At 43.4% G+C, this 12,931-nt stretch overlaps 1 long non-coding RNA gene across 4 annotated transcripts in view; it reads left to right on the top strand.

Annotated features, from left to right (window-relative positions):
- LOC141373092 (uncharacterized) overlaps positions 1–12,931 on the top strand; it is a 121,254-nt gene that overhangs the window by 94,888 nt on the left and 13,435 nt on the right. For all 4 annotated transcript variants that reach the window (XR_012378724.1, XR_012378725.1, XR_012378722.1 and 1 more), the window contains one exon: positions 459–632. This is a non-coding gene — a long non-coding RNA (uncharacterized lncRNA). The remainder of the gene's footprint in view (positions 1–458; positions 633–12,931) is intronic.

Raw genomic sequence — 12,931 nt, 5'->3', positions numbered from 1 at the left:
TGCTATGAGCAGCATTGTGTCCCTTCTCACTCCAAATTCATATGTTGAAGCCCTAACGCCTAATGTGACTGTACCTGGAGATGGGGCCTTTAGGAAGTAATTAAGGTTCAGTGAAGTTATGAGGGTGTGGCTCTGATCTGATGTGATTGTTGTCCTTATAAGATGAGACACCAGAGAGCTCTCCGCTTCTCCCTTTCTCTCTCTGTAGAATGGCGATCCTCCCCCATCCAATAGCTATAATAATATATACAGATATATCATAATATGTAGATATTATTATACCTGTCAGTTTCTATAAGGAGAAACCGAGGGTCAGGGTGGCTCAGTAACTAATGGACAAGTAAATGTTAGGGGAGGTCTGCTGCAGCCCAAGGCCTGTGCTTTGAGCCACCACGTTATACCGCATCACAACCACGAATCCGAATTTTGGAAGCAACATTTCATTATCTGCCTTTCAGCTGCAGCATATCTCTTCTTCATCCTGCTCTGTGTCTGAACGTCTGGTGGAGCACGTGGAGGCCTGTGGAGACTGATGCTGTTGATCCATGTCATCTCTTCCGAGCACCAGTTGGCCAGGCATCCTGGGACACCAGGGACACACAGGCGGCCCCTGACAGTCCCCTGACGGGGTGGTGAGTAGCGTGAGACAGCCGTTGGCTTTGAATCTGCTTGCAGTGCCACCAACACTTTGTCATCTGTCTAAACCCAGCTTTGTTAGTCAGACTGTCACTTATTGAGGGGCCGTGGGCTGAGACACACACCACGGCGGTCACCTGGTAGCGTCAGTAGCGACGAAGGTAGGGAGTGTTCTCTGGGCACCGAAGACAGTCTAGACCACAGTGAAGCAGACAGCTGCCCGCCTGGAGACAAAAGGGAGAAAATAGGAGGCGATGAGGCGAACTGCTTTTGAAAGTGTTTTCAAGAGTAGAGACTTGAAGTTAGCTTAGGCATCCATGGTCTTCCAAAAATCGCATGCAAACGTGTGTGTGTATGTACCTATGGAGTACCATTGGAAACATTTTTTTTTTAAATTTTTAAAGTTGTCTGTAACTTATATAAAGTCAGGGACTCCTGCTTCAACAAGAAGAGCCACATCTTGTCACATCTGAATTCAGGTTTTACTTGTTGAACTAAAGCAATTATTAGTCCCAAGGATAGACATTTAGAGAGATGCAGGCACCATTCCTGTTGGAATCAGAAAAAGCTAAAATTTAAATACTAGAAGCAGTGAAAACACAAGCCGGCAGAGTTCCTGCCCTCTCATGATTTACATCTTGGGCTGTCAGCCCCTATGGAGCAAAATACGAGATCCATTGCAAGATTCTACCTTTGTGGGGCACCTGGGTGGTTCAGTCAGTTAAGCGTCTACCTTCAGCTCAGGTCATGATCTCAGGGTCCTTGGATCGAGTCCCGTGTCGGGCTCCCTGCTCAGCAGGGAGCCTGCTTCTCCCTCTCCCTCTGCCTGCCGCTCTGCCTACTTGTGCTCTCTCTCTCTGCCAAATAAATAAATAAAATCTTTAAAAGCCATTAAAAAAGGATTCTACCTTTGCTATCTTTATATAACTATATACTATAGCATATATATCCCCATACTCATCATATACACACACGTATCTCACACACACACACACACACACACACACACACATTATACACACATTCCTGAGTGTCTGGGTTTTCCCATGCATGTGTGTAGAAGCACTACTGCGGGACACATACAATACATCTAGGCTTCTCTCCCATTTCTCCCAGGCACACCCCTGCCACCCTGTGAAACAATGGTCGGGTGAGCTGACTGGAGTGTCCCGGCAAAGGACAGCGATGTGAACTAACTAGTTCAAAGTCCCCCCTCAGGTCTGGGAGAGAGCCTCTGCAGCCTCTGTAGTTGAAACTCGTCATTTCCCAGGCAGGGTTGGCCCTCCCAGAGCAGAGCGTGTCATGGGATGAAGGGAGGCTGACACACGAAATGAAGGGGCTTGGGCTGGGCCGGTTGGTAAGCGTGTGCGTTGTGCATCGCAGGAGAACTTATTTCTCCTAAGGACAATCTTTAACTTCAGCAATATGTCCTAAAGATGTCTTACAAGGGCAATCAAGATTTAGCCAGGGGGCTAAGTGGGAGGAAGTTATAATGTACAAGGTGAGTCTTTTGAGACTCTGAAAAACCCATTAACGGAGAAGTTATTAATGTCTTTTTTTATGCAGCTATAGTGCAGAGGCAGACCCCAAAGAAACCAATCCACATTATGAAACATTTTATAGAAATCCATTTTTAAAAATAGGAGAATGCTCTAAATGGAGTCTGGAGGTGGGAACCGAATACATGCCTGGCCCCCTGGGCCAGCTGCAGATTTTCTAAAGAATAAAGGGAAATTCTCCTTAGCCTTCACTTTGAGACAAAGAAATAGAAGGAAATCTCCTACTGTAAAATTTGATTATCTTTTCTATTTTTCTTGCTCTCATATTTAATTTTCTCCCTTTCTCTCTTGTACTTCCCCTCCCCAAACCTAATATCTTCAGGCCTCTGTTAACTTGAATTTAACTTTAAAAATATCAAATTGTTAAGCCTTCATTAGGCATAGATGTGATATACGGTTAAGGGAGTTCCTCTAAGAATGGTAGAATATTCTTACCCAGGTAGAAGAAAAGGGTAGGTTTTTCATCATGAACATGAAGCCTCTGAACTATTATCAGAGGGAAAGAATAAACTTAGAAATGCTTTCTTCCACAGAGGTGACCTAGAGGAGGGGTATTCTGGAGAGAGGGTCACAGACAGGGTCAAAGCCAGGAAGGAGTGAGCCTGCTGCCCACAGTGTGTAGACGCCTGACCAGGCAACATTCCTTGTGATCACAGCAGGTGAGCTGGCGAAGGCTAATGCTGGAGACCAAGTGTGCAGGGGTCACAGTGGAGGACCCGTGGATCCGTGAACCGTGCCCTGACGCCGCAGCGTGTTCTGACCAGATCTTTTAATGCTCTTGAGAAACGTCTCTTTAAATGATAAGGTGCACACAGGCACAAAGAAGTGCATGAAACAATGAAATCAACCGTTCAGCAAATGCAAAAATGTTTACTGAATCCAGTTCTTTTAATTCTTAGGGCATAGTGATAAGTAGAAAAGTATTAAAACCAAATAAATAGGATATAGAATTTTAAAAATCTGCACTTGAATTTGCTCAGTGTTGGTCCCGTTGTCGCTGCATGCTTTTGTGCCTTCATAATATCTTTAAACGCAAACCCAGAGGGAAATATCTCAGGTAAAAAGCCTGTTGGTGACCCAGAAGATGATGTTTTTGTGAGGATTCATCACGGCCCGCTGGTTTGGGGATAGAAGGGGGGGTATTCAGGCAAAAGTTTAGCTGGATGGTCTGATAAATCACTAATTATTTTTACTTATTAAAAGAGAGTGTTGGAATCAGGGATCCCTTTATTTTATTTTTTAAAAAAGATTATTTACTTATTTATTTGAGAGAGACACTGAGCATGAGAGAGTGAGCTTGAGCGGGGAGAGGGGCAGAGGAGGAGGGAGAGGGAGAAGCAGACTCCGTGCTGAGCAAAGAGCCCCACGTGGGACTCTATCTCACGACCCTGAGATCATGACCTGACCCAAAATCAAGAGTCAGAGGCTTCCAGGAGTCAGAGTCTTAACAGACTGAGCCACCCAGGTGCCCCAAAGACATCTAAATATATATATTTTTAACTTTTTAAAGTGATCTCGGGCGCCTGGGTGGCTCAGTCATTAAGCGTCTACCTTCGGCTCAGGTTAAGATCCCAGAGTCCTGGGATCAAGTCCCACATCGGGCTCCCTGCTCAGCAGGAAGCCTGCTTCTCCCTCTCCCACTCCGCCTGCTTGTGTTCCTGCTCTCGCTATCTCTCTGTGTCAAATAAATAAAATATTTAAAAAAAAAGTGATCTCAACACCCCGCCTAGGGGTCAAACTCACAACTCCGAGATTAAGAGTCGAATGCTCTTCTGACTGAGTCAGCCAGGTGCCCCATAAGTGATGCCTTTAGCTCTCAAATCCTCAGACAGTAGCAATTTCTTACTTGATCCTTATTTTTCATAAAAGAATAACCTTTACCTTTTCTCTTTATCTAGAAGTTAATTTGTCTTCTACTCCAAGTTCTGTTTTTTTCCCCTCTCTTCTTCTTCTTTGCTTTTCCCTTTCTTCCCCTTAATTTTCTTTTCTTAGAGACTGAAAAAAAAATAAAAAAGAAAGAGAAACTTCCTTTTGGTTACAACTGAAGTTAAAACACAGATATGAGGGCGCCTGGGTGGCTCAGTTGGTTAAGCGACTGCCTTTGGCTCAGGTCATGATCCTGGAGTCCCGGGATCGAGTCCCGCATCGGGCTCCCTGCTCAGCAGGGAGTCTGCTTCTCCCTCTGACCCTCTTCCCTCTCACGCTATCTCTCATTCTCTCTCTCTCTCTCAAATAAATAAATAAAATCTTTAAAAAAAACCCACAGATATGAGAGAGATTACCTTTAATAGTTTGAGCTGTGCTGGAGAGTTTAAAGAGGATGTTTCTGACTCAATTGAATTTTAAACTTACCGAGGTGGGTTTTAACCTTTTATTGAGAATTTGATAAAAGCTGTTTCCACCTCTGCTCTCACCCCCCGCACAATTTTGCATCTAGTAACAGGAAACCATCTTTCTCTCAAAACCCTCTTGGGGAGCTTAGTTTGGGAACACTTTGCCTACACAGGGATTGAAGGTAGACCAGGGATGGGAGATGGTCCACGCACATGTCGAGTTCGTTTAAAGCACAAGCGCTGTTTCTTTTTTCTCTTTTGCTTTTTTGACTCCCCTCCATAACCTGCAACCTTCACATGGGGGCAGTTCACAGTTTTGTCAGGTGGCTAGTTGGACACAGCACGTGTGTCGTCCTCTGTGCTCCTTGGAGAGGGGCCATTGCCCCAGCTGCAGGCCACTCAGCTGGGAAAGGCCTCTTGCAGATTTCAAGCTGCAGGGGAAATGCAAACCAGGCTTCTGGGCTCCGAAATAGTAATAAAACATGGCCAGGAGTGCAGCTGTGTGTAGGCCTCCCCATTGAAAACCTTTTTATTTTATGAGATATCCTAAATTGCCTGCTCTGAGTTTTATAGGATGATAAGTCAGAAATCTCAGATTCTACCTACCATGTGGAAAGTATGGGGACGGAGCTCAGGTGGACGTTTGGTGGTTGTCTCTAGCACAGCGGGGATTCCTTACACGGTAGTCAGTATTCTGGGTAGATAAAAGTTTGTAACTCTGGATTTGGGGGGGGGGTTGACCAGCAGTCTGTGGTTGGAATGATACGACTCCAGGAAGTGTGCCTGCGTGTGTGTGAAGCATACATGTGTGACACGTTCCCCTGCCAGGCTCTCTCTGCTGCTAGGGTTCATCACATTTAAGTCTTCAAGTAAAAGAATGAGAACTTAAGACATTAAAATAGCACCCAATATTACTCAAACGTCTGGTTCAGCAGGGTAACTTTTCGGAGGTAAAGATATCTTTCTTAAGAACGAAACGGTTTCATTTTGCACCTTCAAAATGTCAACAATGATCAGTATAATTCCTCTTGTATCTCCTGACGCTCGAAATAAATGCACAGAGGAAAACAAAGTCCTTTTTGTTGAAAGAACATCCTTGTAAACACTACCCATCATGAGGTTTGGAGGTACCCCTCAAGGGTTCCACAGTGTAATGATTGAGAGAAGATTCTCTTTTCATTTTTTACCCTGGGGAATGGTATGATTTGCCTGAATTCTGCAACTTGGACTTTTTAATTTTGAAATGGGATAAGAGTTCTCACATACAGACGTGGGTGAGAAGGGGGTCATCCTAAGAGGCCAAGTGCACCCCTGTTGTTTGGACTAGAGTCCCCATAGTGATGATCCTCCGGACTCTGGGCCACTGAGGAACTGAGGCCTGTTCTTGGAGACTTCCTGCTATGCCACCTGCAAGTCTGGATGGAAGGATCATTGATCCGATTGATCAAAGATCCTCCTCTTGGTGACCTCCTTCGATCCCAAATTGTCACCACCTTTGCTCTGAGCACTGCCCTACTAGCAGTGCCATGGGAAATATGACAGAGAGGGAAATGAGGTCATTTTCTCCTGCTCCTGCTTTGTTCATTCTCCCAAGATGGCTCTCCTTGGTAAGCTGCATTAGTGGAGCCAGATGGTTGTGTTAGTTTCCTCTTGCTGCTATAACAAATGACCACACACTTAATGAGGTCAAATGAGGAACAAATGTGGACTTTGGTAAGGAGGCACTCTATTCGAAAGGATTATTACAAGAGAGGTGGAGCGACTATTGCAATAGGGAGAACATTCTGTCCCTGAGATCTGTAAGCATCTCCAAGTTCAGGCAGCAGAAGACTTCTCTTTTTAAGAAAGAGTGAATAAGGCTATTGGTAGAACCGGGTGTGTGCAGTGGGGTGACAGGACAATAGATCAGAGAGGGTTTTACCCTGAGGTTGGCCTATTCTTAAGAGAGGACATTAAGGAGGGCGTCTGGTTGAGGCTGGGTCAAAGTTCAGGGACATGGAGGAAGGAGAGAAACTTAACTGATGTTTGGTTAATGTGGATTTTGCTCTAATTGTCAATGTGGTCCAACAGTCCACTCAATCACGTATGAGGCCAAGAACAGGGATTTGGAGGGTCTGTGTCTGGCCTTGTCTCAGGCAAACAAGAAGGGTATCCTTGTGTCATATCTAAGTCACTCAGGGAAGAGGGGATTCTTTGCTGTTTCCCAGAGCACAAAATAGCAGTACGAGTTTTTCAACATTGGCTGTTTTTCAGGATGACAGGGCTTTGGTAAAATTCAAAGTTGTCAGGGTCTTAAAACAATGCAAATGTATTATCTTACCTTCAGGAAGATGGAAGTCTGACATGGGTATCACTGGATTAAAGTCATGGTGTTGGCAGGCTTGTGTTCCCTTCTGGAGGCTCCAGGGGAGGATATATTCTCTTGAATTTTTTCAGCTTCTAGAGGCTACAGCATTCCTTGGATTGTGGCTCCTTCCAGTCTCCAAAGCCAGCAATGGCTGGTAGAGTTGTCCTCATGTTACCTCACCTTGACACTGACCTTCCTGCCTTGCTCTTCCACCTGCATAATCCAGGATAATCTTCCTATGTTGAAGTCAGTTGATTAGCAATCTTAATTCCATCTACAACCTCAATCCCCTTATGCTACATAAAGTAACATATTCCCAGGTTCCAGGAAATAAGACTTGGATGTCTTTGGGGGTTATTATTTGCCTAGCACTTGAATAATTTGTCGAAGGTACAAAAAGACCTATTTTCCCAAACACTACTTTTTTGAGTACTTAGAATTTTTTTGACTTGAGGCAGCAGCTCTCAGACTTTTTCATCTTGGGTCCTTTCTACATTCTTAAAATTCTTAAGGACCCCCAAAGAACTTTAGTTTATGTGGGCTCTATCTGTTGATATGTACTGCATTAGGAATTAAAACAGAAAATTTTAAACACACTTATTTATTAATTCATTTTAAGTGTCCATAATAAATGTATTGCATGTTAATATGAATAACATTTTAATTAAAAATAAACATATTTTCTAAAACAAAATTTTAGTGAGAAAAGTGGCATTGCTTTACATTTTTGTAAATCTCTTTGTCTGATTTGATCAAAGACAGCTGAGTCTCATATTTGATTCTTCAATTTCTTGTAATATGCTGTTTTGGTTGAAGTATCTGAGTAATATCCAGCCTCACACAGATATGTAGTTGGAAAATGGGGGGGGAGGGGGTGTTTCAATTATAGATAATTGTGGGTATACTTCTTTGATACTACACCAGAATTTGACAAGTGAGACAGGTGGTGGTTTTTAAAAGGTTAATTGCAATGTGGAATATGAAAACATATCAATGAGCTTTTTGTAATCTATTACTCTAATATCCAATGGTCTTGCGCTTTGACTAGATCTTTTACTCATGCATGATTTTATAATCCCATTCATGATGATTTGGAAAATATTAATTCATAGAGTTATGAAGATCTTCCAACTATCAAATTTTTAGTACGTCAAAAAATCACACTTGTTAATATTACTGCTAATTTTATCAGAAAAAAACTAAGTTTTAGAGACACCTGGGTGGCTCAGTTAGTTAAGTGTCTGCCTTCAGCTCAGGTCATGATCCCGGGGTCCTGGGATGGAGTCCAGCATTGGGCTCCCTGCTCAGCAGGGAGCTTGCTTCTCCCTCTGCCTGCAGCTCCCCCTGCTTGTGCTCTCTCTCTCTGACTAATAAATAAATAAAATCTTAAAAAAAATGGTCCAATATTAAAAAAAAACAAACACAACAACTAAGTTTTGAAAAGCTCACATTGACAATATGAGATTTTTAAATTTCTATTTTTTTCTTGAAAGGTCAAATTTTATTACTGGCAACAAATCTGCCTTTTCCCCTGTGTGGGCACTTGCACTAACGGTGCAAAACCAGCAGTGAATAAAAGTGCCAGTGCCTGCCCATGAATCGTGGCCGTGACCGCAAACTGGACGTTCTTCCCCATCCCACGCAGCGGAAGCAAAGAAACAAAAGTCATTTTCATTTAAACAGGTTCATGATGAAATAGCAAAAATTATTATTTTTTATTAAATCTCCAGCCTTTAGTAAACATGTTTTTAAAACTATTCCTGAGTAATGAAAGGACAAGTACATATATTGACTTTTGCTATGGACCAAAATTTGATTGTCATCCCCAGGAAAAGACCTTGTGCTGTTGTTTGAATTGTGAGTTGTTTTTTTTTTTTTTTTTTTTTTGGTGGACTTGAAAAAATGGTGGACAAACTATGGCTTATTTAGACTTGGGTATTTGGCAGATATTTTCTTAAAAAATTGAGCTCAATAGGTTAATCACTTCAAGGAGAATAATGAACAGTGAGAAAGGCAAACGATATCTCAGCATTATTATAAAACTGATTTGGTCATATGGACCGCTAAAGTTCTTGGGGACTTCCAGGGTTGCTGAAAATAGTCTTGGAGAACCTTTATATTTTTATCTATAGTAGGAAATGAACAGTATGACCTTTGCTTACGTTAGTACCACCGTGTTTATCAGATTATGCAGTTACCAGATTGCCTTTGCCATGAGAGAACCAGGCAGGACATAGGCACGTTATGTTTAGGAAATTGGAATCAGAAAAGGTTTGGAGAATGAATGGGACCCAAGATAGCAAGATAGAAGGACCCAAGTTATCTGCCACTGTCAAGATACCCTAAGTAGCCAGGAACCAGCCTGAAGGCAGCAGGTTCCCAGCGAAGTTGAAAGGGGAAGGGAAACTCCGGACAGGAAAGATTTGTCTTTGCTCACTTTGCCTGACCTTTTGCTGAGCTTCTTGGGACGCGTGTTTCTTTATAGAGAGTGGAGAGAATGAGGTCTAGCTCATAGTTTGATTGTCAGGGTTCAATGAGAGAGTGAGTATAACTTGATGGGCTCAGGGTGGGCGCTCAGTAATGGAACCGTCATGGGTATGACTTCGTGAGCTTGTACTGTGCCTCTTGCCTCTCCAGATCTTTGTGCAGACAGTGCTCATGGTTGTTCTGATACCTGTGGTGTTTAGAACCCGCATGCGCCAGAACAACCACGCCTTCTTCTTCCTGGACCCCGACTCTGCATCACACCATGGGTTTGTCCCATCCTAGCTCACTCCTTATTACCTCTGCCCCAGGTGACTCCCGGTCTGGTGACATACACTCTTCGGTGCTCCTTTGAGTGGGGGTTCGCCCCCTGGATCAAGGGCAGTGCACCCTCCTGGGCTAGCAGACCTTTGTCTTTACCAATTAGCTGGTGGCTTGGAGCAAGCCAGGATCTTCCCATGCCGAGGTGATTTGTACTTTTCAGATGTAGGGTCAGAAGTCCCCTTTTAGTGGACTAACTATCGTTTATCATAGAATTTAATCTTGAAGCTATATTCTCCTCATGAAGGAAGTATTAGTCACATTGTAGAGATTGTCGATAACGATGCCACAATTCTACTAACTGCCAAAGTGCCAAGCGCTTTGCAGATGCTGTCTCATTTAATCTTCCCGAGCCCCTGCCTAGGAGTTGTGGTGATGCCCTTTTAATGAGAGCCTGGTGTTCTGCGGGACACTGCTAGCTTTGAGGAAAGTTGGATTTCCAATCCAGGTCTGTCTCATTTTTACAACACGTTGCCCCTTTTTCCAGAGACAAGTGTGTTGCTGTGATTTCACCTACCTAGTACAGGCACAATTAAAATTCAAGTTTCCTTCCATGGAGTGCTTTTCATCTTTGTTAGCTGCATCGTCAATGTGCTCTGGCTAGCTCATCCCGAAGTCAGATGCTACCCACTTCAAGCAATAAATACAATGCAGCCCCGAGGGAGTTTATTTATTCCAGCAGCCAGGTGTTCAGGCCTCAATACCTCTTCCTGAACCAGAAAAGTAGTGTTTTCCTATTTGTCTCTCTTCAACTAATCTGAAATTCTTCTGGCATTATCTGTAACTGCTGAGTCTTAATGCTGCCTTTCAAACTTTAATCAGCTACACGAGGCAGATGTGCTGTCTCCTGTGAATTTCTCGTCACTTTTAAGTGCCAGTTTGTAGTTTTAATATCATCTCAAATGTCACGGTTCTGGCGTGATTCTAATTTTAGTTCCTTTCTCTCTTTCCTGCATTGTTTATAGAAATGGCATAAGCATGCCCCCCACCCCCCTCTGGTAGGAGCATGCAAAGCATTTGGTCACATGTGTCTTGGAGTTCTGAGTTCATCTGGCTCCTTGAAGACGTTTTAACTTTCTTTTTAATCTCAAGGGAGATTACCTTATCGACAAGAGATGTTTAGTTGGTTCCTACGAGCAGATGTTGGAAGAGCAGGATATGCTCTATTATACTGGTTTTCATGCTTTTGATTCCTTGGCACTTTGGAGTCATGGATATTATTAAACTGTAATTAATGAGCTGTTGGGCTTATTGAATGTTGTAGTTTGCCTGTAATTCGGCTTCATCAAATAGCGTTTTCCTTCCCCTTGTAGCATGAGTCCAGGATGGTCTGGTGCTTCTGTGATGTCCCCTGTCTTAGCCTCCTCCCGTCATTTTCCTCCCATCCTTACCTTACGGTTTTTGTCTTCCCTCTCATCACCTCGTGGTTGTAAGACAGAGGCTCCAGCTCCAGCTCCAGCTTCATATTCATGCTTCAGGCTGGGGGGAGAGGGAGAGCCAGCAGCGTGCCTCCTTCAGAGACTCTATCTGTCCTTATTGGGGAGGAGATGGCGTCTCCAGGGGTTTCTGCCTCCCTCACATGGGGTCAGAAGGATCTTGTGACCCTGTTCCCATACCCTGTACCCCCTACTCATGCAAGGAAGGCTGTGAGAATATTTTCAGCAGCACAGATTGCTGCCCTGAACAAAACTGGGATTCTTTAGGAAGCAATGGGAGGGATACTGGTGTACAATCTGCCCAAGATATCCATCATAACTTAATCCCCTCCTGAGCCTAATGATCAATCTTTCTTTCATCTGGCCCTGCCTTTGGGTAGTTTTGGTGTTCTAGTTTCTGATATATGCTTCCCTAGACTCTCAGTGTTTTTCTCATTAACCTTATGCCATTTCTCACTCCTATTCCTTAACAGGTTGCCTGTAATTTGGTACAAGACCCTCAGTATCTGGACTCCATCTTCGGGGCTGTTGGTGCATTGCCCCACCTCTATCTGTGGTTCTTCATTCTGGGAACAAGACACATTCCAGGCTTGTCTCATACCCATTAGCCTCCTCGTTTTCCAGTCCATGTTTTCATATTGAGCCTCAGTATCTGAATTTTTATCGGATCCAGCCCCTTACAACCTCAGCCCTTCTACCACCCATTCTGAAGTTGGCTGTGTTCTTTGGACCATTGGAAAGCTATATATCCCATAACCTATAAATACCTCTTAGAAAGTCTCAAAAGCTTTAAGCAGTGGTCCTCCCTGGAGACCACAAAAGGAGGGACTCATGCCAAGTGTTTTCTATATTATGTGCATAAACTCTGAGTACACTCTAACCATGTGCCCTGAACTTAATGTATTTGAATTGTCAGGAGGACCTGGGAGAGGCTCAGATTGAGGATTTGCCCTCTAGTCATTGCTGCTATTCTGGTATGACCTTGGTCAGGGAGGGCTGATGCAATCATTTGGACAGGAAATCTGAATTAGTAATTTTCTCTCCAAGTAGGATGACTGCTGAGTAGAAACTTTGGATTCTGGAGGTAGAAGGGGACCTGGACACCCCTGGTCAAATGCCTATGTTTCACAGATGAGGACACCTTGCTTTAGGGAGAATGAGCTATTAGAAGTCATATTGGTAATCGGGACAGGTCTAAGCTTGGAACCCAAGTGTTTTCATGCCTGGTCATAGAGCTTTGCCCCTATATTATTTTTTAGGGGAAAGGCTTTGTCCTTCTGCCCTGTCCCCTCCACTTAGGAATGCTGGGACAACCAAGAAGACTGACTAGCTGAAGGAGAAGCAGGTACCAACAGGTAGCATCGAAACAGTTTTGTGAAGACATTAAAGGATCTCAATCAAATCTTATATCTTCTATCATGTTTAGCGCCTTAGTCTCCCCTCCTTCTGCACTTAAACTGTATTTTGTTACTGTGTGTTACATCATTGTAGTAGCTTTGTGTAATTAACTTGTAAGGGAAAAAAAAAAGATGTTGGGTTTCAAAGGAAAGTCAGAAATGTGTTTAATTCACCTTAGTGACTGTATTTAGGGCAAAATCTTCCATATACAGAGAGATCAATCACATCACAGATTTTCTTAATTGCACTATACTCTTGAGTGCAATTAAAAGCATTGGTGCTGCCCTGTTTAATGCTTATATTCTAAGACTTCATTAGCAGTTACTATGGATGGAGTCCTAAGCGTGAGAAAGTGCTTTTCAAAGATACAGAGACCTGGGTCCTACTTCCCTTTTCTACACCCTTCAGATTCTGGAT

Source organism: Callorhinus ursinus, unplaced genomic scaffold (genome assembly GCF_003265705.2).
Source record: "Callorhinus ursinus isolate GAN/ISIS: 27379988/994484 unplaced genomic scaffold, GSC_fseal_2.0 scaffold7, whole genome shotgun sequence".
NCBI classification, from domain to species: Eukaryota; Metazoa; Chordata; class Mammalia; order Carnivora; family Otariidae; genus Callorhinus; species Callorhinus ursinus.
Note: the sequence above shows the minus strand (reverse complement) of the source record. Positions and strands in the feature narration are given on the sequence as shown.